General features: G+C 47.4%; 5 non-coding genes across 5 annotated transcripts; all 5 read right to left on the bottom strand.

Moving 5' to 3' along the window:
* Positions 1–340: 340 nt before the first annotated feature.
* Positions 341–413, bottom strand: TRNAI-GAU (transfer RNA isoleucine (anticodon GAU)). The gene has a single exon. It is a non-coding gene; the product is annotated as a tRNA-Ile (tRNA).
* A 903-nt stretch (positions 414–1,316) lies between these two features.
* TRNAH-AUG (transfer RNA histidin (anticodon AUG)) lies at positions 1,317–1,389 on the bottom strand. Its single transcript has one exon. It is a non-coding gene; the product is annotated as a tRNA-His (tRNA).
* A 2,812-nt stretch (positions 1,390–4,201) lies between these two features.
* Positions 4,202–4,274, bottom strand: TRNAH-AUG (transfer RNA histidin (anticodon AUG)). Its single transcript has one exon. It is a non-coding gene; the product is annotated as a tRNA-His (tRNA).
* Positions 4,275–6,497: 2,223 nt separating this feature from the next.
* On the bottom strand, positions 6,498–6,570 carry TRNAH-AUG (transfer RNA histidin (anticodon AUG)). Its single transcript has one exon. It is a non-coding gene; the product is annotated as a tRNA-His (tRNA).
* Positions 6,571–11,142: 4,572 nt separating this feature from the next.
* TRNAI-GAU (transfer RNA isoleucine (anticodon GAU)) lies at positions 11,143–11,215 on the bottom strand. The gene has a single exon. It is a non-coding gene; the product is annotated as a tRNA-Ile (tRNA).
* Positions 11,216–12,118: the final 903 nt, after the last annotated feature.

Here is a 12,118-nt window from a genome sequence, read left to right as displayed (position 1 = left end):
TGGAAGAACTTTGGCTTTTTACGTTACATTAGAGATCCAACAACAACGCTCCCGGGTGGGCTCGAACCACCAACCTTTCGGTTAACAGCCGAACGCGCTAACCATTGCGCAACGGAAGCCCAAATATTAAAAGGTCGTCAGTTATTGTGGAAAATCCTTGACTTTTTACGTCACATTTGCGACCTCACAACACCGCTCCCGGGAGGGCTCAAACCACCAGTCTTTTGAATAACAGCTGAACGCGCTAACCATTGCGCCACGGAAGCCCAAAATTTAAATGGTCGTCAGGTGCTGTGGAAAAACTATGACATTTTACGTTACATCTGAGACCTCACAACACCGCTCCCGGATGGGCTCGAACCACCAACCTATTGGTTATCAGCCGAACGCGCTAACCATTGAGCCACGGAAGCTCAGTAATTAATTGGTTGTCAGGTATTGTGGAGAAACTCTGACTTTTTACGTTATATCTGAGACCCCACAAAACGCTCCCGGAGGGGCTCGAACCACCAACCTTTTGAATAACAGCTGAGCGCACTAACCATTGCGCCACGGAAGCCCAAAAATTAAATGTTCGTCAGGTATTGTGGAAAAACTCTGACTTTTCACGTTACATCTGAGACACAACAAAACGCTCCCGGATGGGCTCGAACCACCAAACTTTCGGTTCGTCAGTTATTGTGGAAAACGTTTGACTTTTTACATTACATCTGAGACCTCACAACACCGCTCCCAGATGGGCTCGAACCACCAACCTATTGGTTAACAGCCGAACGCGCTAACCATTGAGCCACGGAAGTTTCTGAAATTAAATGTTTGTCCCGTATTGTGAAAAAGTTTTGACTTTTTACGCTACATCTGAGACCCCACAACACCTCTCCTGGTTGGGCTTGAAACACCAACCTTTCGGTTAACTGCTGAACGCGCTAACCATTGCGCCACGGAAGCCCAAATATTAAATGGTCGTCAGGTATTGTGGAAAAACCTCGACTTTTTTCGTCACATCTGAGACATCACAACACCGCTCCCGGGTACGCTCGAACCACCAACCTTTCGGTTAACAGCCGAACGCGCTAACCATTGCGCCACGGAAGCCCAAATATTTAATTGTCGTCAGGTATTGTGGAAAACCCTCGACTTTTTACGTCACATCTGAGACATCACAACACCGCTCCCGGGTACGCTCGAAACACCAACCTTTTGAATAACAGTTGAGCACGCTAACCATTGCGCCACGGAAGCCCAAAAATTAAATGTTCGTCAGGTATTGTGGAAAAACTCTGACTTTTTACGTCACATCTGAGACCTCACAACACCGCTCCCGGATGGGCACGAACCACCAACCTTTCGGTTCATAGCCGAACGCGCTAACCAATGCGCCACGGAAACCCAAAAATTCAATCGTCGTCAGGTATTGTGGAAAAACTTTGGTTTTTACGTTACATTACAGATCCCACAACACCGCTCCCGGTTGGGCTCGAACCACCAACCTTTCGATTAACAGCTGGACGCGCTAATTATTGCGCCACGGAAGCCCAAAAATGAAATGTTCGTCAGGTATTGTGGAAAAACTTTGACATTTTACGTATTATCTGAGACGTCACAACACCGCTCCAGGATGGGCTCGAACCACCAACCTCTCGGTTAACAGCCGAACGCGCTAACCATTGCGCCACGGACGCCCAAAAATGAAATGTTCGTCAGGTATTGAGGTAAAACTTAGGCTATTTACGTTACATTTGAGATCCCAAAACACCGCTCCCGGGTGGGCTCGAACCACCAACCTATTGGTTAAAAGCCGAACGCGCTAACAATTGAGCCACGGAAGCTCAGAAAATAAATGGTTATCACATATTATGGAAAAAGTTTGACTTTTCACGCTACATCTGAGACCTCACAACACCGCTCCCGGATGGGCTCGAACCACCAACCTTTCGATTAACAGCCGAACGCGCTAAACATTCGCCACGGACGCCCAAAAATTAAATGGTCGTCAGGTATTGTGGAAAAACTCTGACATTTTACGTTACATCTGAGACGTCACAACACCTCTCCCGGATGAGCTCGAACCACCAACCTATTGGTTAACAGCCGAACGCGCTAACCATTGCGCCACTGAAGCCCAAAAATTAAATTTTCGTCAGGTATTGAGGTAAAACTTTGAATTTTTACTTCACATCTGAGACCTCACAACACCGCTCCCGGATGGGCTCGAACCACCAACCTTTCGATTAACAGCTGAACGCGCTAACTTTTGCGCCAAGGAAGCCCAAAAATTAAATGCTCGTCAGGTATTGTGGAAAAACTCTGACATTTTACGTTACATCTGAGACGTCACAACACCGCTCCCGGATGGGCTCGAACCACCAACCTATTGGTTAACAGCCGAACGCTCTAACCATTGAGCCACGGAAGCCCAAAAATTAAATGCTCGTCAGGTATTGTGGAAAAACTCTGACATTTTACGTTACATCTGAGACGTCACAACACTTCTCCCGGATGGGCTCGAACCACCAACCTATTGGTTAACAGCCGAACAAGCTAACCAGTGAGCCACAGAAGCTCAGAAATTAAATGGTTGTTAGGTATTGTGGATAAGTTATGACTTTTTACGTTACATCTGAGACCCTACAGCACCTCTCCAAGGTGGACTCGAACCACCAACCTTTCGGTCAACAGCCGAACGCGCTAACCATTGCGCCAAGGAAGCCCAAAAATTAAATGGTAGTCAGGTATTGTGGAAAAACCTCGACTTTTTTCGTCACATCTGAGACATCACAACACCGCTCCCGGGTACGCTCGAACCACCAACCTTTCGGTTAACAGCCGAACGCGCTAACCATTGCGCCACGGAAGCCCAAATATTAAATGGTCGTCAGGTATTGTGGAAAAACCTCGACTTTTTTCGTCACATCTGAGACATCACAACACCGCTCCCGGGTACGCTCGAACCACCAACCTTTCGGTTAACAGCCGAACGCGCTAACCATTGCGCCACGGAAGCCCAAATATTAAATGGTCGTCAGGTATTGTGGAAAACCCTCGACTTTTTACGTCACATCTGAGACATCACAACACCGCTCCCGGGTACGCTCGAAACACCAACCTTTTGAATAACAGTTGAGCACGCTAACCATTGCGCCACGGAAGCCCAAAAATTAAATGTTCGTCAGGTATTGTGGAAAAACTCTGACTTTTTACGTCACATCTGAGACCTCACAACACCGCTCCCGGATGGGCACGAACCACCAACCTATCGGTTCATAGCCGAACGCGCTAACCAATGCGCCACGGAAACCCAAAAATTCAATCGTCGTCAGGTATTGTGGAAAAACTTTGGTTTTTACGTTACATTACAGATCCCACAACACCGCTCCCGGTTGGGCTCGAACCACCAACCTTTTGAATAACAGCTGAGCGCACTAACCATTGCGCCACGGAAGCCCAAAAATTAAATGTTCGTCAGGTATTGTGGAAAAACTCTGACTTTTCACGTTACATCTGAGACACAACAAAACGCTCCCGGATGGGCTCGAACCACCAAACTTTCGGTTCGTCAGTTATTGTGGAAAACGTTTGACTTTTTACATTACATCTGAGACCTCACAACACCGCTCCCAGATGGGCTCGAACCACCAACCTATTGGTTAACAGCCGAACGCGCTAACCATTGAGCCACGGAAGTTTCTGAAATTAAATGTTTGTCCCGTATTGTGAAAAAGTTTTGACTTTTTACGCTACATCTGAGACCCCACAACACCTCTCCTGGTTGGGCTTGAAACACCAACCTTTCGGTTAACTGCTGAACGCGCTAACCATTGCGCCACGGAAGCCCAAATATTAAATGGTCGTCAGGTATTGTGGAAAAACCTCGACTTTTTTCGTCACATCTGAGACATCACAACACCGCTCCCGGGTACGCTCGAACCACCAACCTTTCGGTTAACAGCCGAACGCGCTAACCATTGCGCCACGGAAGCCCAAATATTTAATTGTCGTCAGGTATTGTGGAAAACCCTCGACTTTTTACGTCACATCTGAGACATCACAACACCGCTCCCGGGTACGCTCGAAACACCAACCTTTTGAATAACAGTTGAGCACGCTAACCATTGCGCCACGGAAGCCCAAAAATTAAATGTTCGTCAGGTATTGTGGAAAAACTCTGACTTTTTACGTCACATCTGAGACCTCACAACACCGCTCCCGGATGGGCACGAACCACCAACCTTTCGGTTCATAGCCGAACGCGCTAACCAATGCGCCACGGAAACCCAAAAATTCAATCGTCGTCAGGTATTGTGGAAAAACTTTGGTTTTTACGTTACATTACAGATCCCACAACACCGCTCCCGGTTGGGCTCGAACCACCAACCTTTCGATTAACAGCTGGACGCGCTAATTATTGCGCCACGGAAGCCCAAAAATGAAATGTTCGTCAGGTATTGTGGAAAAACTTTGACATTTTACGTATTATCTGAGACGTCACAACACCGCTCCAGGATGGGCTCGAACCACCAACCTCTCGGTTAACAGCCGAACGCGCTAACCATTGCGCCACGGACGCCCAAAAATGAAATGTTCGTCAGGTATTGAGGTAAAACTTAGGCTATTTACGTTACATTTGAGATCCCAAAACACCGCTCCCGGGTGGGCTCGAACCACCAACCTATTGGTTAAAAGCCGAACGCGCTAACAATTGAGCCACGGAAGCTCAGAAAATAAATGGTTATCACATATTATGGAAAAAGTTTGACTTTTCACGCTACATCTGAGACCTCACAACACCGCTCCCGGATGGGCTCGAACCACCAACCTTTCGATTAACAGCCGAACGCGCTAAACATTCGCCACGGACGCCCAAAAATTAAATGGTCGTCAGGTATTGTGGAAAAACTCTGACATTTTACGTTACATCTGAGACGTCACAACACCTCTCCCGGATGAGCTCGAACCACCAACCTATTGGTTAACAGCCGAACGCGCTAACCATTGCGCCACTGAAGCCCAAAAATTAAATTTTCGTCAGGTATTGAGGTAAAACTTTGAATTTTTACTTCACATCTGAGACCTCACAACACCGCTCCCGGATGGGCTCGAACCACCAACCTTTCGATTAACAGCTGAACGCGCTAACCATTGCGCCAAGGAAGCCCAAAAATTAAATGCTCGTCAGGTATTGTGGAAAAACTCTGACATTTTACGTTACATCTGAGACGTCACAACACCGCTCCCGGATGGGCTCGAACCACCAACCTATTGGTTAACAGCCGAACGCTCTAACCATTGAGCCACGGAAGCCCAAAAATTAAATGCTCGTCAGGTATTGTGGAAAAACTCTGACATTTTACGTTACATCTGAGACGTCACAACACTTCTCCCGGATGGGCTCGAACCACCAACCTATTGGTTAACAGCCGAACAAGCTAACCAGTGAGCCACAGAAGCTCAGAAATTAAATGGTTGTTAGGTATTGTGGATAAGTTATGACTTTTTACGTTACATCTGAGACCCTACAGCACCTCTCCAAGGTGGGCTCGAACCACCAACCTTTCGGTCAACAGCCGAACGCGCTAACCATTGCGCCAAGGAAGCCCAAAAATTAAATGGTAGTCAGGTATTGTGCAAAAACTTTGGCTTTCTACGTTACATTTGAGACGTCACAACACGGCTCCCGGATGGGCTCGAACCACCAACCTTTCGGTTAACAGCCGAACGCGCTAACCATTGCGCCACGGACGCCCGAAAATTAAATGGTCGTCAGGTATTGTGGAAGAACTTTGGCTTTTTACGTTACATTAGAGATCCAACAAAAACGCTCCCGGGTGGGCTCGAACCACCAACCTTTCGGTTAACAGCCGAACGCGCTAACCATTGCGCAACGGAAGCTCAGTAATTAATTGGTTGTCAGGTATTGTGGAGAAACTCTGACTTTTTACATTATATCTGAGACCCCACAAAACGCTCCCGGAGGGGCCCGAACCACCAACCTTTTGAATAACAGCTGAGCGCACTAACCATTGCGCCACGGAAGCCCAAAAATTAAATGTTCGTCAGGTATTGTGGAAAAACTCTGACTTTTCACGTTACATCTGAGACACCACAAAACACTCCCGGATGGGCTCGAACCACCAAACTTTCGGTTCGTCAGTTATTGTGGAAAACGTTTGACTTTTTACGCTACATCTGAGACCCCACAACACCTCTCCTGGTTGGGCTCGAAACACCAACCTTTCGGTTAACTGCTGAACGCGCTAACCATTGCGCCACGGAAGCCCAAAAATTAAATGGTCGTCAGGTATTGTGGAAAAACCTCGACTTTTTTCGTCACATCTGAGACATCACAACACCGCTCCCGGGTACGCTCGAACCACCAACCTTTTGAATAACAGTTGAGCACGCTAACCATTGCGCCACGGAAGCCCAAAAATTAAATGTTCGTCAGGTATTGTGGAAAAACTCTGACTTTTTACGTCACATCTGAGACCTCACAACACCGCTCCCGGATGGGCACGAACCACCAACCTTTCGGTTCATAGCCGAACGCGCTAACCAATGCGCCACGGAAACCCAAAAATTCAATCGTCGTCAGGTATTGTGGAAAAACTTTGGTTTTCACGTTACATTACAGATCCCACAACACCGCTCCCGGTTGGGCTCGAACCACCAACCTTTCGATTAACAGCTGGACGCGCTAATTATTGCGCCACGGAAGCCCAAAAATGAAATGTTCGTCAGGTATTGTGGAAAAACTCTGACATTTTACGTATTATCTGAGACGTCACAACACCGCTCCAGGATGGGCTCGAACCACCAACCTCTCGGTTAACAGCCGAACGCGCTAACCATTGCGCCACGGACGCCCAAAAATGAAATGTTCGTCAGGTATTGAGGTAAAACTTAGGCTATTTACGTTACATTTGAGATCCCAAAACACCGCTCCCGGGTGGGCTCGAACCACCAACCTATTGGTTAAAAGCCGAACGCGCTAACAATTGAGCCACGGAAGCTCAGAAAATAAATGGTTATCACATATTATGGAAAAAGTTTGACTTTTCACGCTACATCTGAGACCTCACAACACCGCTCCCGGATGGGCTCGAACCACCAACCTTTCGATTAACAGCCGAACGCGCTAAACATTCGCCACGGACGCCCAAAAATTAAATGGTCGTCAGGTATTGTGGAAAAACTCTGACATTTTACGTTACATCTGAGACGTCACAACACCTCTCCCGGATGAGCTCGAACCACCAACCTATTGGTTAACAGCCGAACGCGCTAACCATTGCGCCACTGAAGCCCAAAAGTTAAATTTTCGTCAGGTATTGAGGTAAAACTTTGAATTTTTACTTCACATCTGAGACCTCACAACACCGCTCCCGGATGGGCTCGAACCACCAACCTTTCGATTAACAGCTGAACGCGCTAACCATTGCGCCAAGGAAGCCCAAAAATTAAATGCTCGTCAGGTATTGTGGAAAAACTCTGACATTTTACGTTACATCTGAGACGTCACAACACCGCTCCCGGATGGGCTCGAACCACCAACCTATTGGTTAACAGCCGAACGCTCTAACCATTGAGCCACGGAAGCCCAAAAATTAAATGCTCGTCAGGTATTGTGGAAAAACTCTGACATTTTACGTTACATCTGAGACGTCACAACACTTCTCCCGGATGGGCTCGAACCACCAACCTATTGGTTAACAGCCGAACAAGCTAACCAGTGAGCCACAGAAGCTCAGAAATTAAATGGTTGTTAGGTATTGTGGATAAGTTATGACTTTTTACGTTACATCTGAGACCCTACAGCACCTCTCCAAGGTGGGCTCGAACCACCAACCTTTCGGTCAACAGCCGAACGCGCTAACCATTGCGCCAAGGAAGCCCAAAAATTAAATGGTAGTCAGGTATTGTGCAAAAACTTTGGCTTTCTACGTTACATTTGAGACGTCACAACACGGCTCCCGGATGGGCTCGAACCACCAACCTTTCGGTTAACAGCCGAACGCGCTAACCATTGCGCCACGGACGCCCGAAAATTAAATGGTCGTCAGGTATTGTGGAAGAACTTTGGCTTTTTACGTTACATTAGAGATCCAACAAAAACGCTCCCGGGTGGGCTCGAACCACCAACCTTTCGGTTAACAGCCGAACGCGCTAACCATTGCGCAACGGAAGCTCAGTAATTAATTGGTTGTCAGGTATTGTGGAGAAACTCTGACTTTTTACATTATATCTGAGACCCCACAAAACGCTCCCGGAGGGGCCCGAACCACCAACCTTTTGAATAACAGCTGAGCGCACTAACCATTGCGCCACGGAAGCCCAAAAATTAAATGTTCGTCAGGTATTGTGGAAAAACTCTGACTTTTCACGTTACATCTGAGACACCACAAAACACTCCCGGATGGGCTCGAACCACCAAACTTTCGGTTCGTCAGTTATTGTGGAAAACGTTTGACTTTTTACGCTACATCTGAGACCCCACAACACCTCTCCTGGTTGGGCTCGAAACACCAACCTTTCGGTTAACTGCTGAACGCGCTAACCATTGCGCCACGGAAGCCCAAAAATTAAATGGTCGTCAGGTATTGTGGAAAAACCTCGACTTTTTTCGTCACATCTGAGACATCACAACACCGCTCCCGGGTACGCTCGAACCACCAACCTTTTGAATAACAGTTGAGCACGCTAACCATTGCGCCACGGAAGCCCAAAAATTAAATGTTCGTCAGGTATTGTGGAAAAACTCTGACATTTTACGTAACATTTGAGACGTCACAACATTTCTCCCGGATGGGCTCAACCACCAACCTATTGGTTAACAGCCGAACGCGCTAACCAGTGAGCCACAGAAGCTCAGAAATTAAATGGTTGTTAGGTATTGTGGATAAGTTATGACTTTTTACGTTACATCTGAGACCCTACAGCACCTCTCCCAGGTGGGCTCGAACCACCAACCTTTCGGTCAACAGCCGAACGCGCTAACCATTGCGCCAAGGAAGCCCAAAAATTAAATGGTAGTCAGGTATTGTGGAAAAACTTTGGCTTTCTACGTTACATTTGAGATCCCACAACACCGCTCCCGGGTGGGCTCGAACCACCAACCTTTCGATTAATAGCTGGACGCGCTAATTATTGCGCCACGGAAGCCCAAAAATTAAATGTTCGTAAGGTATTGTGGAAAAACTCTGACATTTTACGTAACATTTGAGACGTCACAACACGGCTCCCGGATGGGCTCGAACCACCAACCTTTCGGTTAACAGCCGAACGCGCTAACCATTGCGCCACGGACGCCCAAAAATTAAATGGTCGTCAGGTATTGTGGAAGAACTTTGGCTTTTTACGTTACATTAGAGATCCAACAACAACGCTCCCGGGTGGGCTCGAACCACCAACCTTTCGGTTAACAGCCGAACGCGCTAACCTTTGCGCAACGGAAGCCCAAATAGTAAAAGGTCGTCAGTTATTGTGGAAAATCCTTGACTTTTTACTTCACATCTGAGACCACACAACACCGCTCCCGGATGGGCTCGAACCACCAACCTTTCGGTTAACAGCCGAACGCGCTAACCATTGCGCCACGGACGCCCAAAAATTAAATGGTCGTCAGGTATTGTGGGAAAATTTGGGTTTTTACGTTACATTAGAGATCCCACAACACCGCTCCCGGGTGGGCTCGAACCACCAACCTTTCGGTTAACAGCCGAACGCGCTAACCATTGCGCCACGGACGCCCAAAAATTAAATGGTCGTCAGGTATTGTGGAAAAACTTTGGCTATTTACGTTACATTTGAGATCCCAAAACACCGCTCCCGGGTGGGCTCGAACCACCAACCTATTGGTTAACAGCTGAACGCGCTGACCATTGCGCCACTGAAGCCCAAAAATTAAATTTTCGTCAGGTATTGAGGTAAAACTTTGACTTTTTACTTCACATCTGAGACCACACAACACCGCTCCCGGATGGGCTCGAACCACCAACCTTTCGATTAACAGCTGAACGCGCTAACCATTGCGCCACGGAAGCCCAAAAATTAAATGCTCGTCAGGTATTGTGGAAAAACTCTGACATTTTACGTTACATCTGAGACGTCACAACACCGCTCCCGGGAGGGCTCGAACCATCAACCTATTGGTTAACAGCCGAACGCTCTAACCATTGAGCCACGGAAGCCCAAAAATTAAATGCTCGTCAGGTATTGTGGAAAAACTCTGACATTTTACGTTACATCTGAGACGTCACAACACTTCTCCCGGATGGGCTCAACCACCAACCTATTGGTTAACAGCCGAACGCGCTAACCAGTGAGCCACAGAAGCTCAGAAATTAAATGGTTGTTAGGTATTGTGGATAAGTTATGACTTTTTACGTTACATCTGAGACCCTACAGCACCTCTCCCAGGTGGGCTCGAACCACCAACCTTTCGGTCAACAGCCGAACGCGCTAACCATTGCGCCAAGGAAGCCCAAAAATTAAATGGTAGTCAGGTATTGTGGAAAAACTTTGGCTTTCTACGTTACCTTTGAGATCCCACAACACCGCTCCCGGGTGGGCTCGAACCACCAACCTTTCGATTAATAGCTGGACGCGCTAATTATTGCGCCACGGAAGCCCAAAAATTAAATGTTCGTAAGGTATTGTGGAAAAACTCTGACATTTTACGTAACATTTGAGACGTCACAACACGGCTCCCGGATGGGCTCGAACCACCAACCTTTCGGTTAACAGCCGAACGCGCTAACCATTGCGCCACGGACGCCCAAAAATTAAATGGTCGTCAGGTATTGTGGAAGAACTTTGGCTTTTTACGTTACATTAGAGATCCAACAACAACGCTCCCGGGTGGGCTCGAACCACCAACCTTTCGGTTAACAGCCGAACGCGCTAACCATTGCGCAACGGAAGCCCAAATATTAAAAGGTCGTCAGTTATTGTGGAAAATCCTTGACTTTTTACGTCACATTTGCGACCTCACAACACCGCTCCCGGGAGGGCTCAAACCACCAGTCTTTTGAATAACAGCTGAACGCGCTAACCATTGCGCCACGGAAGCCCAAAATTTAAATGGTCGTCAGGTGCTGTGGAAAAACTATGACATTTTACGTTACATCTGAGACCTCACAACACCGCTCCCGGATGGGCTCGAACCACCAACCTATTGGTTATCAGCCGAACGCGCTAACCATTGAGCCACGGAAGCTCAGTAATTAATTGGTTGTCAGGTATTGTGGAGAAACTCTGACTTTTTACGTTATATCTGAGACCCCACAAAACGCTCCCGGAGGGGCTCGAACCACCAACCTTTTGAATAACAGCTGAGCGCACTAACCATTGCGCCACGGAAGCCCAAAAATTAAATGTTCGTCAGGTATTGTGGAAAAACTCTGACTTTTCACGTTACATCTGAGACACAACAAAACGCTCCCGGATGGGCTCGAACCACCAAACTTTCGGTTCGTCAGTTATTGTGGAAAACGTTTGACTTTTTACATTACATCTGAGACCTCACAACACCGCTCCCAGATGGGCTCGAACCACCAACCTATTGGTTAACAGCCGAACGCGCTAACCATTGAGCCACGGAAGTTTCTGAAATTAAATGTTTGTCCCGTATTGTGAAAAAGTTTTGACTTTTTACGCTACATCTGAGACCCCACAACACCTCTCCTGGTTGGGCTTGAAACACCAACCTTTCGGTTAACTGCTGAACGCGCTAACCATTGCGCCACGGAAGCCCAAATATTAAATGGTCGTCAGGTATTGTGGAAAAACCTCGACTTTTTTCGTCACATCTGAGACATCACAACACCGCTCCCGGGTACGCTCGAACCACCAACCTTTCGGTTAACAGCCGAACGCGCTAACCATTGCGCCACGGAAGCCCAAATATTTAATTGTCGTCAGGTATTGTGGAAAACCCTCGACTTTTTACGTCACATCTGAGACATCACAACACCGCTCCCGGGTACGCTCGAAACACCAACCTTTTGAATAACAGTTGAGCACGCTAACCATTGCGCCACGGAAGCCCAAAAATTAAATGTTCGTCAGGTATTGTGGAAAAACTCTGACTTTTTACGTCACATCTGAGACCTCACAACAC

Source organism: Phalangium opilio, unplaced genomic scaffold (genome assembly GCF_054372755.1).
Source record: "Phalangium opilio isolate 3A_F unplaced genomic scaffold, DU_Popi_V2 ptg000390l_1, whole genome shotgun sequence".
NCBI classification, from domain to species: domain Eukaryota; kingdom Metazoa; phylum Arthropoda; class Arachnida; order Opiliones; family Phalangiidae; genus Phalangium; species Phalangium opilio.
The sequence above is the reverse complement of the archived record's forward strand: the minus strand, read 5'-3'. Positions and strand labels throughout refer to the sequence as shown.